This window comes from Ischnura elegans, chromosome 13, assembly GCF_921293095.1.
Source record: "Ischnura elegans chromosome 13, ioIscEleg1.1, whole genome shotgun sequence".
Classification (NCBI taxonomy): Eukaryota; Metazoa; Arthropoda; class Insecta; order Odonata; family Coenagrionidae; genus Ischnura; species Ischnura elegans.
In genome coordinates, this window is record NC_060258.1 from 13,335,494 (window position 1) to 13,348,015 (window position 12,522).

Below are 12,522 nucleotides of genomic sequence, written 5' to 3' on the forward strand. Positions count from 1 at the left end.
GTTTAATTTGAGTAGTTTATTCGAGTGTTGTGCCATAAAATTAATTCATAAATATGAAGTGTTTACAATTATATATTGCAGAAATAAAAATGAGGAAACACGTGGAGAAATATTTTCTGTATCGCTGGTATACATATAGTCAGCTGTTTCGTGAACTGTTAGGTATGGCATGCACGCCTTCTCTGTTTTCAAATTAAAAAACAGAGATCAAAATATGCGCGGTAAATTCAAAATGTATTTTTTATTAGATTTTTTACGTTGTTTATTTTGTATTATGTGGTAAATTTATATTATGCGGTTAATTTGAAATATTGAAAATATGCATTTTTTAATTTTCTTTTATTTCCGTGATTTAATCAAAAATAATTTAATGGTTATTTTTCCTTACATTCAAAACATTTTTCCTTAAATAAAAAAAATCGTAACTATCAAACCTTGTCACGTTTATGAGTGGGGATGTAAATTACTATTCGGTTCACGCCATCCCGTGTGAAGTTAGATTGCGATTTTTCTATCAAATGCTAGTTGAAGGTGGGAAGGTATGGGCCGACAAAATATATCCTTTCCCAGAGGATATGGAAGATTTTAAACGGGTATTTTATGCGCGGTACTGGAGTAAGGAGCGCCGTATTAATTATAAGATGAAAGTCATGTCATGTATATATGGGAGGACGCCGAGAAGTAGTATGCAGGAAAACGTGACTCAAAAAATCGCCGCCTTAAGACTTTGCGAGCAGCCAGAGAATAAAGAGGAGATAGTGGCGTTATTAATACCACATTTCTCACCATACGCCCAGTATTTGCTCCGAAGTTCTGAGGTGGCTACGTATGAAAGACTCTTAATAATGCTCGGACGTTTAGACGAATCCCAACTGCCTGTAGGAAGGCCAGGTGAGACACACCCGAATGTCAACGCGATATGAAATCAGACACGCCGTGGGTTTAATTGGTGGAATCGCGGAAAAGATAGAGGTTGATGGTAGACTCAGACCGGGAGAGCGGGGGAGAGATGAGAGAGGTCAGAATGCGGGGAGCCGTGACGAGGGTAATGTGCCCCAACCTTAAATGGATTATTCATTTCCACCTCCACAGTCGGGAAACTCAAAGAGTTTGGGTCAAATGACTTCCCCCACCCAAACTCCCCGCGTATGAAAGTGGAAGTTCCCATTCGACCTTCTATGAAGGACTGCAGTCCGCGGTATTCGATTCGATGTATGCTCTCGTAGACATGGGAAGCCAGGTCTCGGTGATTTCTGAGGATGAGGTTAAAGAATTGAAAGATTTGGAAATTGAATTGCCCACTTTACCCCTTGGGAAATCTTTTATGTTTGGTGCCGACCAGCGAAAATCAGCTCCGTTAACCCAACAGGTGTTGATAACTCTTGCGATAGGCAATAAAATGTTTGACTTAATGTGCTTGGTTGTTAAAAACTGACTTTGCCCAGCAATTTTAGGGATACATTTGTAATGAAAACTGCAAGGTGTTATTGGCCTTAAAAAATGTCGTCATTTTAAATTTCCAGACAAACGTGTTGTTTTACGGGAATTTGGTAAGTGTGAGGACGTTGCGGTAAGCGGTACGATCGCGGAAGGGGAGGCCACATTTGAGGAGGTATAAAACGAGTGTATAGGGCGCGAAGATTTGGCAGGAAATGAAAGTGACCTGGTGACTCATTTAGTTAGGCAATATAGCGCGTTATTGATGCCATCTTTAGCCCCCGTCAGATATTAAATATGGCAAAAGTTGAGAAATGCTTAAAATAGAAAAAAATATTGGCCGCTTTAATTTTTAAACGCTATCATAATGAAAAATAATAAACAAGACATTATGTTAACAGACAATTCTACATTTTGAATACTAATTTACATGAGAAATTATGATCAACGTTATTATAATATTGCAGGAACACCTGCTTTTACAAACCTGATCATAAGCTGATGGTTGAAATCCTGAAGGTACTGATTGAAGTTACCGAAAAGCTAAGGTAAGCTCATTGACGCAAACTTTACATCATAATGAATGCTAAAATGCATGTGGTAACTACACTCTTGGTGATTCAATGCAAAGCTTTGCTTGAGTAGGAGCCACTTTATCAGGGATCACTGTTCAACCAAGTATTCTAACTCCATGGCTCATTCACTCCTCATAATGAAATCAAAGTCAAGTTGAAAGATAATAAAAAAGATTATTTCATAATTAATATGCATAAGTGTTTTATTAGATGTTGGTTAAATTATCAATGCATCATATATAATAATTATAATTAGCACAACTTAATAAAAAATCTTTATAAGCCATGTTATAAAAAATAAATAACATAATACTGTAGATATACTGCACATCTAAAACAAGATGTGCAGTAACTTATAATATGTTTCAGATAATTATTACTTATAGTGTGGGAATTGTGAATACAAAAAATAGCATTTTCTATCAAATTTTTACAATTATTAAAAATATCAAATGTAACCCATTATAACCCAATGTTTCCTCTAAGCAACATCAATTATACGTATATTTTCCGCTCTTTTGAGAAAATGTGTGAACTACATATTATTTTGTGGTGCATGGTCTAATGACGAAATATTTATCAGCCACCGTAATTATTATTGAGTGCAAAATTTAAAATATTTCAAAATGAAAAAAATTAAAATTGGATTTCAGGCCAAAGCAGCTCTAGGTTATAAAGGATTGAAAGGTAAATACCATATTGAATATCAGATCACAGAATAATTTCCATTAAAGATAAGTTCTGAAAATTATGAACAATATACCCTGTATTTACCATTACCTTTGGTGGCCAGGGCTGGGTGAATACAATAAGAGTTATGTTAGAAGCAATCGTCTTTGTTGAAGAATTTCCAGGTACACGGGAAAATCAGTTTCAATCAAGTTTGATGATGGTAAACACGCATTTGACCGGATTCACATGTATTTCTGGGACGTTTTCAGGGACAATGTCCTTGATATTTATTGATACTCTCTCTAATTGACCAGAGGTTTATGAAATGGCAAAAGCAAAATCACAATCAACGATTGATCAGCTGAGAGAATGCTTTGCCCATTTTGGACACCAATGTTATAATCATTGACGACTGTCAGTTCACGTTCCTTGAGTTTTAAAACTTCTATGAGACCAATGGAAACTTACACAGGATGTCTTTTGCCTAGGTTCCACCCACCTTCGGACAAAGCTTCAAGTGATGGTGTTTTAACCTTAAAGGGGGGCTTTAAATAGGCTGTTACGGAACGCGAGACAAGCAGGGTTAGGTTTGTGTTTCCTTGTGAGCAAGTGTTTGTTTTCATACCATAAAACTCCTCACTGTGCCACTAATGGGACTTTTGCAAAATAGATTTTTGAACGCGAGCCTAGGGGAAGGTTATCTTTATTGCCAACATGCGTTGTTGATACGTATACAAATAAACTGATAGAATGTAACCATGGCGAGATAGTTATAAATTTTAATTTGGGTTACGTAGTGTTTTAAGGATTTCCGCGTGTTAAATGTGCCGAAACGGATAAAAGCGGCCGTTATAAAGGTTTTGGGTTTTAGAAAATAATTGCTTCAACTTGTACAATAACATTTTTTTTTTTGGAAAAGGCATACATATCAGATAACAATAGTTGGTAAGTTTTACAATGAATGTGAAACTAAAGAAGGATATGAAACAGATCTCAATAAAAAATCTGAGCCTCACATTTTGAGTGGGCTAGGCACAGTATTCAAATCAGTTTGCAACCTTTAATTTAAAAGCGTAGCATGCTATATTAGTTTTTTTTTATAATTAAACATTGGTTTTCATGTATTTTCTATGGTATTATAATGTTGATGTTAATTTCTACGTTAGTTTTGGAGGGGTTTTATGTATGTAAATACATCCCTGTTACTAAACATTAGAATGTTTTGTAATTGGTTGTTGCTTGCTGATATATTCGTGAATGATAGAGTAAACTGTGCTGTTTGCGATACTACAATGTCTTTGGGATTTTATGAAAATTTTGGTAAAATTCAGTGTTTTTCTACTAGGAAAGTATTGCCGTTGAATACAATGTACTGTCTTTGTTTATTTCAGCACTGCTGTGGATGAGGATATGATTGATGAGGAGAAATTGAAATTTATGAACGAGACGTGGGATAAGATGAGTCCTTCTGGAAAGTAAGTTAGGCTCTTTATATTATATTTTAAATGCTAGATGTAATTTTTCGTCATATAGGTTTGAATTCAGGAATAGGGTATACCGTCGCAAAATAGAATCTGGATCATTTATTCTATGATTTTTTTATGCTCATCCTTAAACAACTTATTTGTACCCTTAATGACATTTTCTTTTTGGGAATGGGGAAAATGATAAATTGACAGAACTATTATAATTTTTATTGTCAAAATTATACGTTGTCTTGGAATTCCAACTTTCACTTATACCACCACTTTGTTTAGTTAACGTGACCTGGGTTTCAATGAGTAATCGATCATCTTTAGGCGCATATTATCATGCATTTATCGTATTATTGTTACCTAGTCACTAAATGGAGGAAGAGGGGAATTTTAAAAAATGGACGTCGGAATAGAGGAAAGTATGGGTAAAGATATTCGTTTATCAGATTACTGTCCGGACTTTAAATAATTTTTAAAATTTCCAAATGCTCTCTAGATTCTAATTCGGTCTAAGGCGGTCATTGCATAATTTTTAATTAATTTTCAAATAATCATAATTCATTTTAAAATTGCTCCTATGGCAGTTGCGTATTAAGTGTTTAGCAAAATTACTTTCTTCATCTTTGTTGTTTTTCTAAGCTCTAAAATGTTCTTTTTTCCTGTCTTATAAACTTTTCCGTGTGCCCCAAGTAGACACTATTGCAATCGCAGCATTTCATTGAATACACTCTACATCTGTTTCATTGGTATATCGAATCCTCACATTTTACAAGCAGTCTTCTCAGAGTGGCAGATATTTTGGTTGATCATTCGGAAGGAAACATTTTTAGCACGAGAAACAGCCAACTAAATACAGTGGTATACCGGTACGTTGAAGATTTAATTATGCTTTGGAATGGAACTGATCGGCAACGGATATGTTCTTGAGTTTTCTGAATGATATCCATCCTACAATTTCATTTACCTTTGAAAGTGACACCAACCATTGCCTATATTATCTAAATCTTACAATCAAACTCGATGAATACCGGCATTTCTTCTTCATTTTTCAGACACCAGGTTATACCGATTATATCAACTCAGTAAGCTCAATACACCGTTACTCACACAAACTTTTAGGTTTTCATTCCATGATTCACCGCCTGTTAAGCTTACAGCAATCAAATGAAGACTTAGGGAAATTAAAAATCACCATTAAAAAAGTTGCTACAGCCAACGGTTATTCACTAAGTTTAATGGACAAATTGATATTTAAAGAGCAGAGAAGATTGACTGTCGACCAAATGTTTTCGGCTGACGAGAATAAAGAGAAGCAGTGGTGCACAGTGACGTACTATCGTTTTCAAAAGTATGTAGACACCCTTGAGTCCTCCTTAACTGATGGGGCCGGGTCGGTGAAAACTTGTTAGGTTGGCACATAAAGCGACCTGCATCCCTCACTCGTATGCCACCAAAAGCCGACGAGGACGGAGGTGGACGCGACCTAGCTACCGAAGCTGGAGACAAACGCCAGGAGCAGAAGCCCAATCGGAATTAAGATTAGTGGATGGAATGTACTGGGGTAACTCACGTCCACACTCACGTTGGGCCGACGAAATGTTTTATTTCGAGCTCTATGGCGAGATTTCTCCTATTTTTAGATTCATATTTGGACTCACCGGTTATCTCTTACCAATATGTAACCCCGTGGCCGAGCAGGTCTACACTGTGCGCGGTATGGCGGTAACATTCTGAGAGTGTTATTATCCGGAATAATTAAACTTTTTTCACTTTTTAAAAGAGACATCCTGAACATAAACATAATTAATGCAGTTGACTCAAGAAAAAGTTACTACTGATTTTTTGAACGATTAAAGATATTTAACTAAAAGTAGCCCCTGAGGTAATCCGCATTACAAAACTTTTTACATAAAATTAACTTAGGAGCGATAGTGCCAGGAAAAAAACAAAATTCCAAAACGCTTACTCAGAGAAAGCAATTAAATCAATGCAATAAACACTTCCCTAGTAATTCGCCCACATAGAGCATAAGCGTGGAAAAGAATCAACCAAAAATTAGTCCACGAAATATAGCAGTAAGATTGTCGTAGTTGAATGCCGTAGCATCAAAAACAAAGGCGCAAAATCGAGCATATATTTCAGGGAGAAGATATGGTCATAGGAACCTAGGGTGTGATTACAGAGGATATATTAGAGTCAGCGAAGGTATAAAACTTATAGATGCGATCTACGCGATAGAACTGGTAGCGGAGTAATTCTATCAGGTAATTCACATTTACACAGCATCGCCTACGAAATTACCGGCAATAAAATATAAAGAGTATGGGCTACAATCAAACAACAAAACAAATGGAGTATACATGTTTGCTCTTTTTATAGATCTCCAAACTTAAAAGTTGATACTATTTACCAATTATAAAATCAGTATAAACATTTACTTGGAGAAACTGAATAGGTGTAATAATCAGGGGAAATTTTAATCTTCCATTTGCAAATTGGGGTACTTACACTGCAAACCGAATTCAAATAGGATGGAAATTAGCGTGATCTTACTTACCGCACTAGAAATTTACTCACACAAGTAGTTTACGAGTGTATGTGAGGAATCAAACATTAGGCCTTTCATCAATAAGCCATCATAAGTAAATGAAACAAATCAATATATTTGACTGTTTTAGTGATCACAGTGTGTTTTTGCAACCTTAAAAATTGGAGTAGGCTCGTTTGTAAAACCGAAACGGAATATTCATTTATTTGATACATGCAACTTTACTAAATTTGGGAGATGCTTAATAAATCGTACACGGACTTTATAGTTTAAGTAGATGATAAAAACATTGAAGTTCCATGGAAATACTTCTTATAAATTCTGCACCAACGAATCGAGTAAGTAGTTCCGCACCAACTAAAGGTTCATAGTTAAAGAACCTCGCTGGTAGAGCAATGACATTAGGAGGGTCCTTGAGAAACAGAGAAAACTGTACAACTTACTTATAAGGTCCTTGGTATTGTGGCATCCCACCCCTGGCTCGCTCGGATACCAAAATAGAACCGGGGGGAGATGTCTCACAAAAACAAAAGAAAATATTTAAATCCGCGTGGATCCCTCCCGCATGGGACCTACGTGACAAACCTATGCCACTCTCTTCGTACAATTCAACAGAAATTAAAAATATTCCCCTTCTTTGGAAATAATTGCGGGTGGGGGGTTCCCGATTCAACCTAATGGGAAACGTTTGGGCGCTTATGCCCTCCTCCACAACGCATTCACGGAAAGAAAAATGAACGGGGCGAAAGGAATGGTGAGGGATATTTTTCCCTGAGATGACCCGTGAAGGAGTTAAAACAAAACACTTACTCAACTCTTTCAGCGAAAAAAAATATAATTCAAACAATAAGACTGCATATGAAAAAACAAAAAGAAACCCTCTTATAAACTAATGATGTATGAGCTGGTGGAAACAATTTATAACACATCCATGATAAAAAGAAAAACACAACAATATAACTTGATTTTCAAGATGAAATTGAAGTAGCAAATGATAATAACAAAATACTGTTCGGTTGTGAACACGTAAATAATGATACACTTTTTAATTATTTCTTGATGAGAGAGGTAAATGAAAGTCCATTTCAACGAGTGTTAATTTTACTTTGGTGATTAATTTCACTTTCACTGAGTAACGGCTGCGTTTCGTGACTGTCTGTCTTTACATTTGGCAGAAGACAAAAAAGGCTTTGGGGGGGATAGTTGCGATCTTACTTGATCGTTGACCAGGTTGGATCCAACAAACTCTCGTTCCATTTACTGCACACTCCTTTCTCCCTTGTTGGAGGAAGAAGCTGCATCCGGAACGGAGGGAATGCGTCCTCTTCAGCTGGTCCTTGCTCCTTTGGACAGGGGGGGTCTCTTATTTCAGACCAATCAGTCGCGTGATTTGGTAGGCCCCTCGTATTCTCTGCCGTGTCGTACCCAAAATTGGGGCATGGGCTCCGCCCGGCACTCACTTCAAAATTGTCCTTTTTTCTTCCACGCGCACAACCTTTTTATTATTCCCATCTTGTGGTGGGGTAACGCACAAGAAAGGGAGGAGGAACACGTTATTGACAAGAAAAACCCGGGTTCCCGTCCTCCCAAACACACTCACACACAGCCTTACATAATCTTACATGACCACATTTTTCCCCACTTACTCATTCACGCTTTCCTCCACGGGCCGTGGTCGGGGGGGGGGGGGGGGGTTTGGGAAAGTTTAACGGAATTGAGCGGGCAAAGGGAAATGAATGCATCTAATTGAATGCAGCTCGTAATTGTGTCTGAACCATTACAGTATATATGTATCCGTAATTGGTAACAATGGTGTTCCTTGGTGCCATCTGACGCATGCATCGTAATATTTGATTTTTTTACAATATACGTACTCGGAAGTCTGGAAGTGCGAGCACTATTTGTGTTGCATGCAGTAAATTCAAAATTTTAACTCAGGCATTAAATGGAATTTACTCGTGATAATTTTCGCGCGATGATTGACTACTACTTTCGACGTAAATTATCTCAAGAACAGTGCGTCTACCAACTTGCTAACACTTTTGGCTGTTTTAAGCCAACCAAAAGCACTGTATATCACTGGTCCATTAATTTCAATCTCGGCCTTAGTTCACTGAAGGACGGAGAATGTCGTCCAACATCGATTGTTGTGCCAAAAAACATCGATGCTGTAGAGGAAGATATAAATAAATATCGTCATAAGATATATTGGGTGGTTGAGGCATTAGTATGACAAGCAAAAACGAGATTTTACACGAATTTTCGCCGTGAAAAAAAATTTGTGCGTATTAGATCCCACATAGTTTGACAATCGCTCAATAAAATCTCATGTCGATTTTTGCCAATAAATGCTCAAAAAATACAACTACGGCACGTCAAAAGCCGTGTATAACAATTTCACTGGTGAAAAATCTTAGTTCTATGCATATGAGCCCGTCTGTCAATAGTAATCGACTGTGCGAGTCTTCCAAGATGAGCCAAACCCAACAAAAGTTGTTGTTGCCAAAAACACTATGAAGGAATTTGTCGCCTGTTTTTTCTGGATAGACGGGCAGGTGGCACCAGTGCCGTTGGAGAATCGCAGGACGGCTAAATGGTACACAACAATTTGTGTGACAAAAGCCTTTAAATAAATAAGAAAAAACAACAAGTGACGTAGGATCATCCATAATCGTGACAATGCGAGATCCCACACTTATGCCCAAACAACTGAATATTAAACCGGTCAAAACATCGAATCATCCATCATAAAGTTACGATTTGGCTCCCTATGATTTCATTTTTTTCCGATATTGGAGAATAAAATACGTGGTCAACGATTTCGACGCCAAAATGACTGTTGATGCGTTAAAAATGTATGTTTTGGTAATACCTCAATCGGAATAGAAAAAGTGCTATAAAAATTGGTTCAAAAGTATACAAGAGTGTATTTATAATCTAAAAGAATAATGAAAAATATATTTTTAGAAAACTTTACAACATACTTAAAAGGTCCTTTTTTAAGTATTATTACTGGACTAGACTGGATTTGATAATGCCACATTTGTTGCGGAGGTGGACAATTATCTCCATGTATGTGCGGTGGATAGTTTCAACATAAAAGCGACAGGTAAAGTGAAGGCAGACTACTGCAGAATTGAGAAGTAGTCAAGCATACTGTGAGAATATTCTTGGTCGTGAAAATAAAAGATAGGTGCCATTTCGCACTCAAAAATTGCTGCGGGCGTACAGAAGGCGTTACTAAGATGTTAAGCAAATTAGGTTGGGAGCCACAAGAGACTCGGAGGCTGCGCGCTAGGCTTACTTATATTGCGTGAGATATGGAGAATGGAAATCTTTATGAGCGACGCAGAGAACAACATATTAGGGCCTCACCAGGTTTCCAGGTCTGATACGATTTATAAGAGAGATATTTTGGATAGGTATGGGAATTCGTTTTTCAAACTCACATTATAGACCTTAATAAATGCTAGTCGTAATTTTGAAAAGGTATTTCCTTTTGTGTGTAAAAGGCAGGTGCCATAAAAACCCCCGCCAAACACCTATTGAGGTACTTGCAGGGTGGTACGCAGATGTTGATGTATTTGAATGATGATGTAATACTATTAATAAGTATACGATTATGACCGCAATAGGATTTTTTACCATTATTTTTATTTCCTAAATCAAAATATTATTACTAATGAGGCACGCATTTCACGCTTTTAGGTGTTGAAATGGCGATATCTATTTTTCGTGATTAAATAAACATTGAAAATTTTCAAGCGCGCGAAAATGCGACGGCTATAAATAAATGCTGGGAAAAGCCTGTATGATACTATTTTGGTTCTGGCTGCCGCCGTGTGAGGTGACCTTGGGACGAGGATATGAGCGCCAATACGATGAAGGCTGCTAGCAGGTAGCAGAGTACCCTGCTAGCAGGAAACGCTTGGCTTGAACAAACATTATTAGTACCCTATCAAACGAAGAAAACTTTCCGGACATAGGCAATTTTAGTAAGTGATTATTGAGAAATATTTCTCTGAGCTCTGTGCCACATGCATGCATTGGTAATCACAGACGATGTAAAACTCTTAACAACCTGTAGAGCATATACGTCCCTGTGACGTCATGTGGAGTGGCATCGTATGGGTGCCAATCTGGCCTTTTTAAAATTAGATTAAAATTGACCATTAATATTAGTCTAAACTCGGGTTTCTAAAACCAAATAATTTGAATATTATGACTACACTAATGGTGGGTAAGGAATCGCAATCAATTCCTTTCGTTTTCTTTGAAGAAGGAAACTATCCTATTGATATCTCCCATTTCTTCAAACTTATTAACAGCGCTAACTCTGGAGCTTGTTGTGATACATTTAGGTGGGATGTACTAGCCGACAATGATGGTTTTCTTAAGTTGCCAAAGGTAAACTGAGAAGAAACAAATTTATTTCCAACTGGTCTTTATACTAGTAGTGGTTCCACTCTCGCTGAAACGACAGCGTCGGTGCTTTTATTTACGTTATTTCCCACATTTTATGGGACGAATAGTTAGAAATTTGAAAACTATGATTAATTACGAATCAAAATTACTTTTATTTCTTTATGGTCACCAAATTTATTTCAAATACGAGTGTATCTGATTATTATGAGAGAATCGTAAACACTATGTGTAGGAATTACAACCGAAAATGCGCGATGATACAATTACTCTCGCCTCCCCTGGTTATTTCTTACCAGCGAATGAATCTGTTTAGGAATGTGTTAACGTAGATAAAGTAACAATTTTGATAACTTAAGTCGTTTAAAACATTTCAGGGTGTCACTCTGAGAAGACTGCTTGTAACATGTAAGGATTCGATTGACCAAAGAGACAGATGTTGAGTTTATACATTGAAATGCACCGATTGCAATGGTGTCTACGTGGGGCAGACAGGAAGAAGCTTCGGTGTCAGGAAGAAAGAACATTTAATGGCTTAAAAAATAACCGAGATGATAAAATTGATTTTGGTTAACACCTACTATGCACCTTCCATTGAAGCGATTTTTAAATGATGATTAATAATTTGGCAAAGACTGTCGTGAATAAGAATTTAGAGAGCGTTTGGAAAGTTTTAAAAATTTGAAAGTGAGGACAGCCATCCCACAAACGAATATATCTACCCATCTTTTTCCCTAATTCTGACGTCCGTTTTTAAAATCATCCTCTTCCTCCGTTAGCTAGTTGACACTTATAAGAAAAGAACATCATAATTTGCGTCTGAAGATGATGATTACTTATTGAAACCCGGGCCGCGTTAACTAAACAAAGTAGTGGTGTAAGTATAAGTTGATATTTCAAGGAATCGTATAATGGAATACCATAAAGTAGAGAACGAGTTTGTGATTTTTATCAAAATTATATGAACAATTATAAATTTCATTACATCTCGGTACATACTATTATTAACCATCCAACCTTAATAAAAATATATTTCTTGAAAAATCGAAACATTAAAAGGTAACCCTCTAATTATTTTAAAATTTTATTCTTTATTCTTCTATTAATACCATTCTCTTCAGCTTCTAGTGATATTTGTTTAAATTGTACAGAATGTTGCCCTCATGCAATGTGAAGTTATGGCCATAGACATCACAGCGCTATGGCGAAAACCTGCCATGCAAATATCTCTTGGAACATCGTTATCTCACACTAATTGTGTTTGGTGTTCCTTTTGTGTTTTCAGAATGAGGATGCGCACCGTCTTGTTTGTGGTTATTTCTCAAATGACCAATTGGTGAGTGTTAACTTCTCCTTGATATATTGTCCATTTATGTGTGTCATGCACACTTAA

At 36.8% G+C, this 12,522-nt stretch overlaps 1 long non-coding RNA gene across 1 annotated transcript; it reads left to right on the top strand.

The window, feature by feature from the left end:
* Nucleotides 1–1,903: 1,903 nt before the first annotated feature.
* LOC124170100 lies at nucleotides 1,904–12,456 on the top strand. The gene is made up of 3 exons (XR_006867310.1): nucleotides 1,904–1,985; nucleotides 4,076–4,159; nucleotides 12,415–12,456. It is a non-coding gene; the product is annotated as an uncharacterized LOC124170100 (long non-coding RNA).
* The last annotated feature ends 66 nt before the right edge of the window (nucleotides 12,457–12,522 follow it).